This window comes from Chlorocebus sabaeus, chromosome 12 (assembly GCF_047675955.1).
Source record: "Chlorocebus sabaeus isolate Y175 chromosome 12, mChlSab1.0.hap1, whole genome shotgun sequence".
NCBI lineage: Eukaryota > Metazoa > Chordata > Mammalia > Primates > Cercopithecidae > Chlorocebus > Chlorocebus sabaeus.
The window spans coordinates 96,616,413-96,634,079 of NC_132915.1; positions in this window are offsets into that span (position 1 = coordinate 96,616,413).

Here is a 17,667-nt window from a genome sequence, read left to right on the forward strand (position 1 = left end):
CGCCCTTAGGCGGCTATGGTGAAAAAGGAAATATCTGCCTTTCAAAACTGGAAAGAAGCCTTCTGAGAGAGTGCTCTGAGTTCTGTTGATTCATCTCACAGAGTTACATCTTTCCATTAAAGAAGCCTTTCGCTAAGGCTGTTCTTGTGGAATTGGCAAAGGGATATTTGGAAGACCATAGAGGGCTATGGTGAAAATGGAAATATCTTCCGTTCAATACTGGAAAGAAGCTTTCTGAGAAACTGCTCTGTGTTCTGTTAATTCATCTCACAGAGTTACATCTATCCCTGCAAGAAGCCTTTCGCTGAGACTGTTCTTGTGGAATTGGCAATGGGATATTTGGAAGCCAACCGAGGACTATGGTGAAAAAGGGAATATCATCTGTTCAAAACTGGAAAGAAGCTTTCTGAGAAACTGCTCTGTGTTCTGTTATTTCATCTCACAGAGTTATATGTTTCCCTTCAGGAAGCCTTTCGCTAAGGCTGTTCTTGTGGAATTGGCAAAGGGATATTTGGAAGCCCATAGAGGGCTATGTTGAAGAAGGAAATAACTTCCTTTCAAAACTTGAAAGAAGCTTTCTGAGAAACTGCTCTGTGTTCTGTTAATTCATCTCACAGAGTTACATCTTTCCCTTCAAGAAGCCTTTCGCTAAGGCTGTTCTTGTGGAATTGGCAAAGGGATATTTGGAAGCCCATAGAGGGCTATGGTGAAAAAGGAAATATCTTCCGTTCAAAGCTGGAAAGAAGCTTTCTGAGAGGCTGCTCTGTGTTCTGTTAATTCATCTCACAGAGTTACATCTTTCCCTTCAAGAAGCCTTTCGCTAAGGCTGTTCTTGATGAATTGGCAAAGAGATATTTGAACGCCCTTAGGGGGCTATGGTGAAAAAGGAAATATCTGCCTTTCAAAACTGGAAAGAAGCCTTCTGAGAGAGTGCTCTGTGTTCTGTTGATTCATCTCACAGAGTTACATCTTTCCATTCAAGAAGCCTTTCGCTAAGGCTGTTCTTGTGGAATTGGCAAAGGGATTTTTGGAAGACCATAGAGGGCTATGGTGAAAAAGGAAATATCTTCCGTTCAATACTGGAAAGAAGCTTTCTGAGAAACTGCTCTGTGTTCTGTTAATTCATCTCACAGAGTTACATCTTTCCCTGCAAGAAGCTTTCGCTGAGACTGTTCTTGTGGAATTGGCAAAGGGATATTTGGAAGCCAACCGAGGACTATGGTGAAAAAGGGAATATCATCCGTTCAAAACTGGAAAGAAGCTTTCTGAGAAACTGCTCTGTGTTCTGTTATTTCATCTCACAGAGTTATATGTTTCCCTTCAGGAAGCCTTTCGCTAAGGCTGTTCTTGTGGAATTGGCAAAGGGATATTTGGAAGCCCATAGAGTGCTATGTTGAAGAAGGAAATAACTTCCGTTCAAAACTTGAAAGAAGCTTTCTGAGAAACTGCTCTGTGTTCTGTTAATTCATCTCACAGAGTTACATCTTTCCCTTCAAAAGCCTTTCGCTAAGGCTGTTCTTGTGGAATTGGCAAAGGGATATTTGGAAGCCCATAGAGGGCTATGGTGAAAAAGGAAATATCTTCCGTTCAAAACTGGAAAGAAGCTTTCTGAGAGGCTGCTCTGTGTTCTGTTAATTCATCTCACAGAGTTACATCTTTCCCTTCAAGAAGCCTTTCGCTAAGGCTGTTCTTGTGGAATTGGCAAAGGGATATTTGGAAGCCCACCAAGGGCTATGGTGAAAAAGGATACATCTTCCGTTCAAAACTGGAAAGAAGCTTTCTGAGAAACTGCTCTGTGTTCTCTTAATTCATCTGACAGAGTTACATCTTTCCCTTCAAGAAGCCTTTCGCTAAGGCTGTTCTTGTGGAATTCGCAAAGGGATATTTGGAAGCCCATAGAGGGCTATGGTGAAAAAGGAAATATATTCCGTTCAAAACTGGAAAGAAGCTTTCTGAGAAACTACTCTGTGTTCTACTAATTCATCTCACAGAGTTACACCTTTCCCTTAAAGAAGACTTTCGATAAGGCTGTTCTTGTGGCATTGGCAAAGGGATATTTGGAAGCCCATAGAGGGCTATGGTGAAAAAGGAAATATCTTCCGCTCAAGACTGGAAAGAACCTTTCTGAGAAACTGCTCTGTGTTATGTTAATTCATCTCACAGAGTTACATCTTTCCCTTCAAGAAGCCTTTCGCTAAGGCTGTTCTTGTGGAATTGGCAAAGGGATATTTGGAAGCCCGTAGAGGGCGATGGTGAAAAAGGAACTATCTTCCGTTCAAAACTGGAAAGAAGCTTTCTGAGAAACTGCTCTGTGTTCTGTTAATTCATCTCACAGAGTTACATCTTTCCCTTCAAGTATCCTTTCGATAAGGCTGTTCTTGTGAAAATGGCAAAGGGATATTTGGAAGCCCTTAGAGGGCTATACTGAAAAAGGAAATATCTTCCGTTCAAAAATGTAAAGAAGCTTTCTGAGAAACTGCTCTGTGTTCTGTTAATTCATCTCACTGAGTTACATCTTTCCCTTCAAGAAGCCTTTCGCTAAGGCTGTTCTTGATGAATTGGCAAAGGGATATTTGGAAGCACATAGACGGCTATGGTGAAAAAGGAAACAACTTCCGTTCAAAACTGGAAAGAAGCTTTCTGAGAAACTGCTCTGTGTTCTGTTAATTCATCTCACAGAGTTACATCTTTCACTTTAAGAAGCCTTTCGCTAAGGCTATTCTTGTGGAACTTGTAAAGGGATATTTGGAAGCCCATAGAGGGCTAGGGTGAAAAAGGAAATAACTTCCGTTCAAAACTGGAAAGAAGCTTTCTGAGAAACTGCTCTGTGTTCTCTTAATTCATCTCACAGAGTTACATCTTTCCCTTCAAGAAGCCTTTCGCTAAGGCTGTTCTTGTGGAATTGGCAAAGGGATATTTGGAAGCCCACAGAGGGCTATGGTGAAAAAGGATACATCTTCCGTTCAAAACTGGAAAGAAGCTTTCTGAGAAACTGCTCTGTGTTCTGTTAATTCATCTCACAGAGTTACATCTTTCCCTTCAAGAAGCCTTTCGCTAAGGCTGTTTTGTGGAATTGGCAAAGGGATATTTGGAAGCCCATATATTGCTTTGGTGAAAAAGGAAATATCTTCCGTTCAAAACTGGAAAGAAGCTTTCTGAGAGACTGCTCTGTGTTCTGTTAATTCATCTCACAGAGTTACATCTTTCCCTTCAAGAAGCCTTTCGCTAAGGCTGTTATTGTGGAATAGGCAAGGGGATACTTGGAAGCCCACGAAGGGCCATGGTGAAAAAGGATACATCTTCCGTTCAAAACTGGAAAGAATCTTTCTGAGAACCTTCTCTGTGTTCTGTTAATTCATCTCACAGAGTTACATAAAAAGGAAATATCTTCCGTTCAAAACTGTAAAGAAGCTTTCTGAGAAACTGCTCTGTGTTCTGTTAATTCATCTCACAGAGTTACATCTTTCCCTTCTAGAAACCTTTCGATAAGTCTGTTCTTGTATAATTGGCAAAGGGATATTTTGAAGCCCATAGAGGGCTATGGTGTAAAAGGAAATATCTTCCGTTCAAAACTGGAAAGAAGCTTTCTGATAAACTGCTCTGTGTTTTTTAAATTCATCTCAGAGAGTTACATCTTTCCCTTCAAGAAGCCCTTCGCTATGGCTGTTCTTGGGGAATTGTTAAAGGGATATTTGGAAGCCCTTAGAGGACTATGGTGAAAAAGGAAATATCTTCCGCTCAAAACTGGAAAGAAGCTTTCTGAGAAACTGCTCTGTGTTCTGTTAATTTACCTCACAGAGTTACAACTTTCCCTTCAAGAAGCCTTTCGCTAAGGCTGTTCTTGTGGAATTGGCAAAAGGATATTTGGAAGCCCTTAGAGTTCTATGGTGAAAAAGGAAATATCTTCGGTTGAAAACTGGAAAGAAGCTTTCTGAGAAACTGCTCTGTGTTCTGTTAACTCATCTCACAGAGTTACATCTTTCCCATCAAGAAGCCTTTCGCTAAGGCTGTTTTTGTGGAATTGGCAAAGGGATATTTGGAAGCCCATAGAGGGCTATGGTGAAAAAGGAAATATCTTCCGTTCAAAACTGGAAAGAAGCTTTCTGAGAAACTGCTCTGTGTTCTGTTAATTCATCTCACAGAGTTACATCTTTCCCTTCAAGAAGCCTTTCGCGAAGGCTGTTCTTGTGGAATTGGAATAGGGATATTTGGAAGACCATAGAGGGATATGGTGAAAAAGGAAATATCTTCCGTTCAAAACTGGAAAGAAGCTTTCTGAGAGTCTGCTCTGTGTTCTGTTAATTCATCTCACAGAGTTACATCTTTCCCTTCAAGAAGCCTTTCGCTAAGGCTGTTCTTGTGGAATTGTCAAAGGGATATTTGGAAGCCCATAGAGGGCTATGGTGAAAAAGGAAATATGTTCCGTTCGAAACTGGAAAGAAGCTTTCTGAGAAACTGCTCTGTGTTCTGTTAATTCATCTCGCAGAGTTACATCTTCCCCTTCAAGAAGCCTTTCGCTAAGGCTGTTCTTCTGGAATTGGTAAAGGGATATTTGGAAGCCCATAGAGGGCTATGGTGAAAAAGGAAATATCTTCCGTTCAAAACTGGAAAGAAGCTTTCTGAGAAACTGCTCTGTGTTCTATTAATTCATCTCACAGAGTTACATGTTTCCCTTCAGGAAGCCTTTCGCTAAGGCTGTTCTTGTGGAATTGGCAAAGGGATATTTGGAAGCCCATAGAGGGCTATGTTGAAGAAGGAAATAACTTCCGTTCAAAACTGGAAAGAAGCTTTCTGAGAAACTGCTCTGTGTTCTGTTAATTCATCTCACAGAGTTACATCTTTCCCTTCAAGAAGCCTTTCGCTAAGGCTGTTCCTCTGGAATTGGCAAAGGGATATTTGGAAGCCCATAGAGGGCTATGGTGAAAAAGGAAATATCTTCCGTTCAAAACTGGAAAGAAGCTTTCTGAGAGACTGCTCTGTGTTCTGTTAATTCATCTCACAGAGTTACATCTTTCCCTTCAAGAAGCCTTTCGCTAAGGCTGTTCTTGTTGAATTGGCAAAGGGATATTTGGAAGCCCACCAAGGGCTATGGTGAAAAAGGATACATCTTCCGTTCAAAACTGGAAAGAAGCTTTCTGAGAAACTGCTCTGTGTTCTGTTAATTCATCTCACAGAGTTACATCTTTCCTTTCAAGAAGCCTTTCGCTAAGGCTGTTCTTGTGGAATTCGCAAAGGGATATTTGGAAGCCCATAGAGGACTATGGTGAAAAAGGAAATATATTCCGTTCAAAACTGGAAAGAAGCTTTCTGAGAAACTACTCTGTGTTCTATTATTTCATCTCACAGAGTTACACATTTCCCTTAAAGAAGACTTTCAATAAGGCTGTTCTTGTGGCATTGGCAAAGGGATATTTGGAAGCCCATAGAGGGCTATGGTGAAAAAGGAAATATCTTCCGTTCGAAACTGGAAAGAAGCTTTCTGAGAGACTGCTCTGTGTTCTGTTAATTCATCTCACAGAGTTACATCTTTCCCTTCAAGAAGACTTTCGCTAAGGCTGTTCTTGTGGAATTGGCAAAGGGATATTTGGAAGCCCACCAAGGGCTATGGTGAAAAAGTATACATCTTCCGTTCAAAACTGGAAAGAAGCTTTCTGAGAAACTGCTCTGTGTTCTGTTAATTCATCTCACAGAGTTACATCTTTCCCTTCAAGAAGCCTTTCGCTAAGGCTGTTCTTGATGAATTGGCAAAGAGATATTTGAACGCCCTTAGGGGGCTATGGTGAAAAAGGAAATATCTGCCTTTCAAAACTGGAAAGAAGCCTTCTGAGAGAGTGCTCTGTGTTCTGTTAATTCATCTCACAGAGTTACATCTTTCCATTCCTGAAGCCTTTCGCTAAGGCTGTTCTTGTGGAATTGGCAAAGGGATATTTGGAAGACCATAGAGGGCTATGGTGAAAAAGGAAATATCTTCCGTTCAATACTGGAAAGAAGCTTTCTGAGAAACTGCTCTGTGTTCTGTTAATTCATCTCACAGAGTTACATCTTTACCTTCAAGAAACCCTTCGCTAACGTTTTTCTTGTGGAAATGGCAAAGGGATATTTGGAAGCCCATAGAGGGCTGTGGTGAAAAATGAAATATCTTCCGTTCAAAACTGGAAAGAAGCTTTCTGAGAAACTGCTCTGTGTTCTCATAATTCAGTTCACAGAGTTACATCTTTCCCTTCAAAAGCCTTTCGCTAAGGCTGTTCTTGTGGAATTGGCAAAGGGATATTTGGAAGCCCACAGAGGGCTATGGTGAAAAAGGAAATATCTTCCGTTCAAAACTGGAAAGAAGCTGTCTGAGAAACTGCTCTGTGTTCTTTTAATTCATCTCACAGAGTTACATCTTTCCCTCCAAGAAGCCTTTCGCTAAGGGTATTCTTGTGGAATTGGCAAAGGGATATTTGGAAGCCCATAGAGGGCTATGGTGAAAAAGGAAATATCTTCCGTTCAAAACTGTAAAGAAGCTTTCTGAGAAACTGCTCTGTGTTCTGTTAATTCATCTCACAGAGTTACATCTTTCCCTTCAAGAAACCTTTCGATAAGGCTGTTCTTGTGGAATGGGCAAAGGGATATTTTGTAACCCATAGAGGGCTATGGTGAAAAAGGAAATATCTTCCGTTCAAAACTGGAAAGAAGCTTTCTGATAAACTGCTCTGTGTTTTTTAAATTCAGCTCAGAGAGTTACATCTTTCCCTTCAAGAAGCCCTTCGCTATGGCTGTTCTTGGGGAATTGTCAAAGGGATATTTGGAAGCCCTTAGAGGGCTATGGTGAAAAAGGAAATATCTTCCGCTCAAAACTGGAAAGAAGCTTTCTGAGAAACTGCTCTGTGTTCTGTTAATTTACCTCACAGAGTTACATCTTTCCCTTCAAGAAGCCTTTCGCTAAGGCTGTTCTTGTGGAATTGGCAAAGGGATATTTGGAAGCCCATAGAGGGCTTTGGTGAAAAAGGAAATATCTTCCGTTCAAAGCTGGAAAGAAGCTTCCTGAGGAACTGCTCTGTGTTCTGTTAATTCATCTCACAGAGTTACATCTTTCCCTTCAAGAAGCCTTTCGCTAAGGCTGTTCTTGATGAATTGGCAAAGAGATATTTGAACGCCCTTAGGGGGCTATGGTGAAAAAGGAAATATCTGCCTTTCAAAACTGGAAAGAAGCCTTCTGAGAGAGTGCTCTGAGTTATGTTGATTCATCTCACAGAGTTACATCTTTCCATTAAAGAAGCCTTTCGCTAAGGCTGTTCTTGTGGAATTGGCAAAGGGATATTTGGAAGACCATAGAGGGCTATGGTGAAAATGGAAATATCTTCCGTTCAATACTGGAAAGAAGCTTTCTGAGAAACTGCTCTGTGTTCTGTTAATTCATCTCACAGAGTTACATCTTTCCCTGCAAGAAGCCTTTCGCTGAGACTGTTCTTGTGGAATTGGCAAAGGGATATTTGGAAGCCAACCGAGGACTATGGTGAAAAAGGGAATATCATCTGTTCAAAACTGGAAAGAAGCTTTCTGAGACACTGCTCTGTGTTCTGTTATTTCATCTCACAGAGTTATATGTTTCCCTTCAGGAAGCCTTTCGCTAAGGCTGTTCTTGTGGAATTGGCAAAGGGATATATGGAAGCCCATAGAGGGCCATGTTGAAGAAGGAAATAACTTCCGTTCAAAACTTGAAAGAAGCTTTCTGAGAAACTGCTCTGTGTTCTGTTAATTCATCTCACAGAGTTACATCTTTCCCTTCAAGAAGCCTTTCGCTAAGGCTGTTCTTGTGGAATTGGCAAAGGGATATTTGGAAGCCCATAGAGGGCTATGGTGAAAAAGGAAATATCTTCCGTTCAAAGCTGGAAAGAAGCTTTCTGAGAGGCTGCTCTGTGTTCTGTTAATTCATCTCACAGAGTTACATCTTTACCTTCAAGAAGCCTTTCGCTAAGGCTGTTCTTGATGAATTGGCAAAGAGATATTTGAACGCCCTTAGGGGGCTATGGTGAAAAAGGAAATATCTGCCTTTCAAAACTGGAAAGAAGCCTTCTGAGAGAGTGCTCTGTGTTCTGTTGATTCATCTCACAGAGTTACATCTTTCCATTCAAGAAGCCTTTCGCTAAGGCTGTTCTTGTGGAATTGGCAAAGGGATTTTTGGAAGACCATAAAGGGCTATGGTGAAAAAGGAAATATCTTCCGTTCAATACTGGAAAGAAGCTTTCTGAGAAACTGCTCTGTGTTCTGTTAATTCATCTCACAGAGTTACATCTTTCCCTGCAAGAAGCCTTTCGCTGAGACTGTTCTTGTGGAATTGGCAAAGGGATATTTGGAAGCCAACCGAGGACTATGGTGAAAAAGGGAATATCATCCGTTCAAAACTGGAAAGAAGCTTTCTGAGAAACTGCTCTGTGTTCTGTTATTTCATCTCACAGAGTTATATGTTTCCCTTCAGGAAGCCTTTCGCTAAGGCTGTTCTTGTGGAATTGGCAAAGGGATATTTGGAAGCCCATAGAGTGCTATGTTGAAGAAGGAAATAACTTCCGTTCAAAACTTGAAAGAAGCTTTCTGAGAAACTGCTCTGTGTTCTGTTAATTCATCTCACAGAGTTACATCTTTCCCTTCAAGAAGCCTTTCGCTAAGGCTGTTCTTGTGGAATTGGCAATGGGATATTTGGAAGCCCATAGAGGGCTATGGTGAAAAAGGAAATATCTTCCGTTCAAAACTGGAAAGAAGCTTTCTGAGAGGCTGCTCTGTGTTCTGTTAATTCATCTCACAGAGTTACATCTTTCCCTTCAAGAAGCCTTTCGCTAAGGCTGTTCTTGTGGAATTGGCAAAGGGATATTTGGAAGCCCACCAAGGGCTATGGTGAAAAAGGATACATCTTCCGTTCAAAACTGGAAAGAAGCTTTCTGAGAAACTGCTCTGTGTTCTCTTAATTCATCTGACAGAGTTACATCTTTCCCTTCAAGAAGCCTTTCGCTAAGGCTGTTCTTGTGGAATTCGCAAAGGGATATTTGGAAGCCCATAGAGGGCTATGGTGAAAAAGGAAATATATTCCGTTCAAAACTGGAAAGAAGCTTTCTGAGAAACTACTCTGTGTTCTATTAATTCATCTCACAGAGTTACACCTTTCCCTTAAAGAAGACTTTCGATAAGGCTGTTCTTGTGGCATTGGCAAAGGGATATTTGGAAGCCCATAGAGGGCTATGGTGAAAAAGGAAATATCTTCCGTTCGAAACTGGAAAGAAGATTTCTGAGAAACTGCTCTGTGTTCTGCTAATTCATCTCACAGAGTTACATGTTTCCCTTCAGGAAGCCTTTCGCTAAGGCTGTTCTTGTGGAATTGGCAAAGTGATATTTTTAAGCCCATAGAGGGCTATGGTGAAAAAGGAAATATCTTCCGCTCAAAACTGGAAAGAACCTTTCTGAGAAACTGCTCTGTGTTATGTTAATTCATCTCACAGAGTTACATCTTTCCCTTCAAGAAGCCTTTCGCTAAGGCTGTTCTTGTGGAATTGGCAAAGGGATATTTGGAAGCCCGTAGAGGGCGATGGTGAAAAAGGAACTATCTTCCGTTCAAAACTGGAAAGAAGCTTTCTGAGAAACTGCTCTGTGTTCTGTTAATTCATCTCACAGAGTTACATCTTTCCCTTCAAGTATCCTTTCGATAAGGCTGTTCTTGTGAAAATGGCAAAGGGATATTTGGAAGCCCTTAGAGGGCTATACTGAAAAAGGAAATATCTTCCGTTCAAAAATGTAAAGAAGCTTTCTGAGAAACTGCTCTGTGTTCTGTTAATTCATCTCACTGAGTTACATCTTTCCCTTCAAGAAGCCTTTCGCTAAGGCTGTTCTTGATGAATTGGCAAAGGGATATTTGGAAGCCCATAGACGTCTATGGTGAAAAAGGAAACAACTTCCGTTCAAAACTGGAAAGAAGCTTTCTGAGAAACTGCTCTGTGTTCTGTTAATTCATCTCACAGAGTTACATCTTTCACTTTAAGAAGCCTTTCGCTAAGGCTATTCTTGTGGAACTTGTAAAGGGATATTTGGAAGCCCATAGAGGGCTAGGGTGAAAAAGGAAGTAACTTCCGTTCAAAACTGGAAAGAAGCTTTCTGAGAAACTGCTCTGTGTTCTGTTAATTCATCTCACAGAGTTACATCTTTCCCTTCAAGAAGCCTTTCGCTAAGGCTGTTCTTGTGGAATTGGCAAAGGGATATTTGGAAGCCCACAGAGGGCTATGGTGAAAAAGGATACATCTTCCGTTCAAAACTGGAAAGAAGCTTTCTGAGAAACTGCTCTGTGTTCTGTTAATTCATCTCACAGAGTTACATCTTTCCCTTCAAGAAGCCTTTCGCTAAGGCTGTTTTGTGGAATTGGCAAAGGGATATTTGGAAGCCCATAGATTGCTTTGGTGAAAAAGGAAATATCTTCCGTTCAAAACTGGAAAGAAGCTTTCTGAGAGACTGCTCTGTGTTCTGTTAATTCATCTCACAGAGTTACATCTTTCCCTTCAAGAAGCCTTTCGCTAAGGCTGTTATTGTGGAATAGGCAAAGGGATACTTGGAAGCCCACAGAGGGCTATGGTGAAAAAGGAAATATCTTCCGTTCAAAACTGGAAAGAAGCTGTCTGAGAAACTGCTCTGTGTTCTTTTAATTCATCTCACAGAGTTACATCTTTCCCTCCAAGAAGCCTTTCGCTAAGGGTATTCTTGTGGAATTGGCAAAGGGATATTTGGAAGCCCATAGAGGGCTATGGTGAAAAAGGAAATATCTTCCGTTCAAAACTGTAAAGAAGCTTTCTGAGAAACTGCTCTGTGTTCTGTTAATTCATCTCACAGAGTTACATCTTTCCCTTCTAGAAACCTTTCGATAAGGCTGTTCTTGTGGAATTGGCAAAGGGATATTTTGAAGCCCATAGAGGGCTATGGTGAAAAAGGAAATATCTTCCGTTCAAAACTGGAAAGAAGCTTTCTGATAAACTGCTCTGTGTTTTTTAAATTCATCTCAGAGAGTTACATCTTTCCCTTCAAGAAGCCCTTCGCTATGGCTGTTCTTGGGGAATTGTCAAAGGGATATTTGGAAGCCCTTAGAGGACTATGGTGAAAAAGGAAATATCTTCCGCTCAAAACTGGAAAGAAGCTTTCTGAGAAACTGCTCTGTGTTCTGTTAATTTACCTCACAGAGTTACAACTTTCCCTTCAAGAAGCCTTTCGCTAAGGCTGTTCTTGTGGAATTGGCAAAAGGATATTTGGAAGCCCTTAGAGTTCTATGGTGAAAAAGGAAATATCTTCGGTTGAAAACTGGAAAGAAGCTTTCTGAGAAACTGCTCTGTGTTCTGTTAATTCATCTCACAGAGTTACATCTTTCCCATCAAGAAGCCTTTCGCTAAGGCTGTTTTTGTGGAATTGGCAAAGGGATATTTGGAAGCCCATAGAGGGCTATGGTGAAAAAGGAAATATCTTCCGTTCAAAACTGGAAAGAAGCTTTCTGAGAAACTGCTCTGTGTTCTGTTAATTCATCTCACAGAGTTACATCTTTCCCTTCAAGAAGCCTTTCGCTAAGGCTGTTCTTGTGGAATTGGAATAGGGATATTTGGAAGACCATAGAGGGATATGGTGAAAAAGGAAATATCTTCCGTTCAAAACTGGAAAGAAGCTTTCTGAGAGTCTGCTCTGTGTTCTGTTAATTCATCTCACAGAGTTACATCTTTTCCTTCAAGAAGCCTTTCGCTAAGGCTGTTCTTGTGGAATTGTCAAAGGGATATTTGGAAGCCCATAGAGGGCTATGGTGAAAAAGGAAATATCTTCCGTTCAAAACTGGAAAGAAGCTTTCTGAGAGACTGCTCTGTGTTCTGTTAATTCATCTCACAGAGTTACATCTTTCCCTTCAAGAAGCCTTTCGCTACGGCTGTTCTTGTTGAATTGGCAAAGGGATATTTGGAAGCCCACCAAGGGCTATGGTGAAAAAGGATACATCTTCCGTTCAAAACTGGAAAGAAGCTTTCTGAGAAACTGCTCTGTGTTCTGTTAATTCATCTCACAGAGTTACATCTTTCCTTTCAAGAAGCCTTTCGCTAAGGCTGTTCTTGTGGAATTCGCAAAGGGATATTTGGAAGCCCATAGAGGACTATGGTGAAAAAGGAAATATATTCCGTTCAAAACTGGAAAGAAGCTTTCTGAGAAACTACTCTGTGTTCTATTATTTCATCTCACAGAGTTACACATTTCCCTTAAAGAAGACTTTCAATAAGGCTGTTCTTGTGGCATTGGCAAAGGGATATTTGGAAGCCCATAGAGGGCTATGGTGAAAAAGGAAATATCTTCCGTTCGAAACTGGAAAGAAGCTTTCTGAGAGACTGCTCTGTGTTCTGTTAATTCATCTCACAGAGTTACATCTTTCCCTTCAAGAAGACTTTCGCTAAGGCTGTTCTTGTGGAATTGGCAAAGGGATATTTGGAAGCCCACCGAGGGCTATGGTGAAAAAGTATACATCTTCCGTTCAAAACTGGAAAGAAGCTTTCTGAGAAACTGCTCTGTGTTCTGTTAATTCATCTCACAGAGTTACATCTTTCCCTTCAAGAAGCCTTTCGCTAAGGCTGTTCTTGATGAATTGGCAAAGAGATATTTGAACGCCCTTAGGGGGCTATGGTGAAAAAGGAAATATCTGCCTTTCAAAACTGGAAAGAAGCCTTCTGAGAGAGTGCTCTGTGTTCTGTTAATTCATCTCACAGAGTTACATCTTTCCATTCATGAAGCCTTTCGCTAAGGCTGTTCTTGTGGAATTGGCAAAGGGATATTTGGAAGACCATAGAGGGCTATGGTGAAAAAGGAAATATCTTCCGTTCAATACTGGAAAGAAGCTTTCTGAGAAACTGCTCTGTGTTCTGTTAATTCATCTCGCAGAGTTACATCTTCCCCTTCAAGAATCCTTTCGCTAAGGCTGTTCTTGTGCAATTGGCAAAGGGATATTTGGAAGCCCATAGAGTGCTATGGTGAAAAAGGAAATATCTTCCATTCAAAAGGGGAAAGAAGCTTTCTGAAGAACTGCTCTGTGTTCTGTTAATTCATCTCACGGAATTACATCTTTCCCTTCAAGAACCCTTTCGCTAAGGCTGTTCTTGCGGAATTGGCAAAGGGATATTTGGAAGCCCATAGAGGGCTATGGTGAAAAAGGAAATATCTTCCGTTCAATACTGGAAAGAAGCTTTCTGAGAAACTGCTCTGTGTTCTGTTAATTCATCTCACAGAGTTACATCTTTCCCTTCAAGAACACTTTCGCTAAGACTGTTCTTGTGGAATTGGCAAAGGGATATTTGGAAGCCCATAGAGGGCTATGGTGAAAAAGGAAAAACCTTCCGTTCAAAACCGGAAAGAAGCTTTCTGAGAAACTGCTCTGTGTTCTGTTAATTCATCTCACAGAGTTACATCTTTCCCTTCAAGAAGCCTTTCGCTAAGGCTGTTCTTGTGGAATTGGCAAAGGATATTTGGAAGCCCACCAAGGACTATGGTGAAAAAGGAAATATCTTCCGTTGAAAACTGGAAAGAAGCTTTCTGAGAGACTGCTCTGAGTTCTGTTAATTCATCTCACAGAGTTACATCTTTCCCTTCAAGAAGCCTTTCGCTAAGGCTGTTCTTGTGGAATTGGCAAAGGGATATTTGGAAGCCCACAGAGGGCTATGGTGAAAAAGGATACATCTTCCGTTCAAAACTGGAAAGAATCTTTCTGAGAAACTGCTCTGTGTTCTGTTAATTCATCTCACAGAGTTACATCATTCCCTTCAAAAGCCTTTCGCTAAGGCTGTTCTTGTGGAATTGGCAAAGGGATATTTGGAAGCCCACAGAGGGCTATGGTGAAAAAGGAAATATCTTCCGTTCAAAACTGGAAAGAAGCTTTCTGAGAAACTGCTCTGTGTTCTTTTAATTCATCTCACAGAGTTACATCTTTCCCTCCAAGAAGCCTTTCGCTAAGGGTATTCTTGTGGAATTGGCAAAGGGATATTTGGAAGCCCATAGAGGGCTATGGTGAAAAAGGAAATATCTTCCGTTCAAAACTGTAAAGAAGCTTTCTGAGAAACTGCTCTGTGTTCTGTTAATTCATCTCACACAGTTACATCTTTCCCTTCAAGAAACCTTTCGATAAGGCTGTTCTTGTGGAATGGGCAAAGGGATATTTTGTAACCCATAGAGGGCTATGGTGAAAAAGGAAATATCTTCCGTTCAAAACTGGAAAGAAGCTTTCTGATAAACTGCTCTGTGTTTTTTAAATTCAGCTCAGAGAGTTACATCTTTCCCTTCAAGAAGCCCTTCGCTATGGCTGTTCTTGGGGAATTGTCAAAGGGATATTTGGAAGCCCTTAGAGGGCTATGGTGAAAAAGGAAATATCTTCCGCTCAAAACTGGAAAGAAGCTTTCTGAGAAACTGCTCTGTGTTCTGTTAATTTACCTCACAGAGTTACATCTTTCCCTTCAAGAAGCCTTTCGCTAAGGCTGTTCTTGTGGAATTGGCAAAAGGATATTTGGAAGCCCTTAGAGTTCTATGGTGAAAAAGGAAATATCTTCCGTTGAAAACTGGAAAGAAGCTTTCTGAGAAACTGCTCTGTGTTCTGTGAATTCATCTCACAGAGTTACATGTTTCCCTTCAGGAAGCCTTTCGCTAAGGCTGTTCTTGTGGAATTGGCATAGGGATATTTGGAAGCCCATAGAGGGCTATGGTGAATAAAGAAATATCTTCCGTTCAAAACTGGAAAGAAGCTTTCTGAGAAACTGCTCTGTGTTCTGTTAATTCATCTCACAGAGATACATCTTTCCCTTCAAGAAGTCTTTCGCTAAGGCTGTTCTTGTGGAATTGGCAAAGGGATATTTGGAAGCCCATAGAGGGCTATGGTGAAAAAGGAAATAACTTACGTTCAAAACTGGAAAGAAGCATTCTGAGAATCTGCTCTGTGTTCTGTTAATTCATCTCACAGAGTTACATCTTTCCCTTCAAGAAGCCTTTCGCTAAGGCTGTTCTTGTGGAATTGGCAAAGGGATATTTGGAAGCCCACCGAGGGCTACGGTGTAAAAGGATACATCTTCCGTTCAAAACTGTAAAGAAGCTTTCTGAGAACCTTCTCTGTGTTCTGTTAATTCATCTCACAGAGTTACATCTTTCCCTTCAAGAAGCCTTTCGCTAAGGCTGTTCTTGTGGAGTTGGCAAAGGGATATTTGGAAGCCCACCAAGTGCTATGGTGAAAAAGGATACATCTTCCGATCAAAAATGGAAAGAAGCTTTCTGAGAACCTTCTCTGTGTTCTGTTAATTCATCTCACAGAGTTACATCTTTCCCTTCAAGAAGCCTTTCGCTAAGGTTGTTCTTGTGGAATTGGTAAAGGGATATTTGGAAGCCCATAGAGGGCTATGGTGAAAAAGGAAATACCTTCCGTTCAAAACTGGAAAGAAGCTTTCTGAGAAACTGCTCTGTGTTCTGTTAATTCATCTCACAGAGTTACATCTTTCCCTTCAAGAAGCCTTTCGCTAAGGCTGTTCTTGTGGAATTCCAAAGGGATATTTGGAAGCCCATAGAGGACTATGGTGAAAAAGGAAATATATTCCGTTCAAAATTGGAAAGAAGCTTTCTGAGAAACTACTCTGTGTTCTATTAATTCATCTCACAGAGTTACACCTTTCCGTTAAAGAAGACTTTGGATAAGTCTCTTCTTGTGGCATTGGCAAAGGGATATTTGGAAGCCCATAGAGGGCTATGGTGAAAAAGGAAATATCTTCCGTTCGAAACTGGAAAGAAGCTTTCTGAGAAACTGCTCTGTGTTCTGCTAATTCATCTCACAGAGTTACATGTTTCTCTTCAGGAAGCCTTTCGCTAAGGCTGTTCTTGTGGAATTGGCAAAGTGATATTTTTAAGCCCATAGAGGGCTATGGTGAAAAAGGAAATATCTTCCGCTCAAAACTGGAAAGAAGCTTTCTGAGAAACTGCTCTGTGTTCTGTTAATTCATCTCACAGCGTTACATCTTTCCCTTCAAGAAAACTTTCGCTAAGTCTGTTCTTGTGGAATTGGCATAGGGATATTTGGAAGCCCATAGAGGGCTATGGTGAAAAAGGAAATATCTTCCGTTCAAAACTGGAAAGAAGCTTTCTGAGAAACTGCTCTGTGTTCTGTTAATTCATCTCACAGAGATACATCTTTCCCTTCAAGAAGTCTTTCGCTAAGGCTGTTCTTGTGGAATAGGCAAAGGGATATTGGGAAGCCCATAGAGGGCTATGGTGAAAAAGGAAATATCTTCCGTTCAAAACTGGAAAGAAGCTTTATGAGAAACTGCTCTGTGTTCTGTTAATTCATCTCACAGAGTTACATCTTTCTCTTCAAGAAGCCTTTCGCTAAGGCTGTTCTTGTGGAATTGGCTAACGGATATTTGGAAGCCCATAGAGTGCTATGGTGAAAAAGGAAATATCTTCCGTTCAAAACTGGAAAGAAGCTTTCTGAGAAACTGCTCTGTGTTTTGTTAATTTATCTCACAGGGTTACATCTTTCCCTTCAAGAAGCCTTTCGCTAAGGCTGTTCTTGTGGAATTGGCAAAGGGATATTTGGAAGCCCTTAGAGGGCAATGGTGAAAAAGGAATTATCTTCCGTTGAAAACTGGAAGGAAGCTTTCTGAGAAACTGCTCTGTGTTCTGTTAATTCATCTCACAGAGTTACATCTTTACCTTCAAGAAGCCTTTCGCTAAGGCTGTTCTGGTGGAATCGCAAAGGGATATTTGGAAGCCCATAGAGGGCTATGGTGAAAAAGGAAATATCTTCCGTTCAAAACTGGAAAGAAGCTTTCTGAGAAACTGCTCTGTGTTCGGTTAATTCATCTCACGGAGTTACATCTTTCCCTTCAAGAAGCCTTCCGCTAAGGCTGTTCTTGTGTAATTGGCAAAGGGATATTTGAAAGACCATAGAGGGCTATGGTGAAAAAGGAAATATCTTCAGTTGAAACCTGGAAAGAAGCACTGAAAAACTGCTCTGTGTTCTGTTAATTCATCTCACAGAGTTACATCTTTCCCTTCAAGAAGCCTTTCGCTAAGGCTGTTCTTGTGGAGTTGGCAAAAGGATATTTGGAAGCCCTTAGAGTTCTATGGTGAAAAAGGAAATATCTTCCGTTGAAAACTGGAAAGAACCTTTCTGAGAAACTGCTCTGTGTTCTTTTAATTCATCTCACAGAGTTACATCTTTCCCTTCAAGAAGCCTTTCGCTAAGGGTATTCTTGTGGAATTGGCAAATGGATATTTGGAAGCCCATAGAGGGCTATGGTGAAAAAGGAAATATCTTCCGTTCAAAACTGGAAAGAAGCTTTATGAGAAACTGCTCTGTGTTCTGTTAATTCTTCTCAGAGAGTTACATCTTTCCCTTCAAGAAACCTTTCGATAAGGCTGTTCTTGTGGAATTGGCAAAGGGATATTTGGAAGCCCTTAGAGGGCAATGGTGAAAAATGAAATATCTTCCGTTCAAAACTGGAAAGAAGCTTTCTGATAAACTGCTCTGTGTTTTTTAAATTCATCTCAGAGAGTTACATCTCTCCCTTCAAGAAGCCCTTCGCTATGGCTGTTCTTGTGGAATTGTCAAAGGGATATTTGGAAGCCCTTAGATGGCTATGGTGAAAAAGGAAATATCCTGCGTTCAAA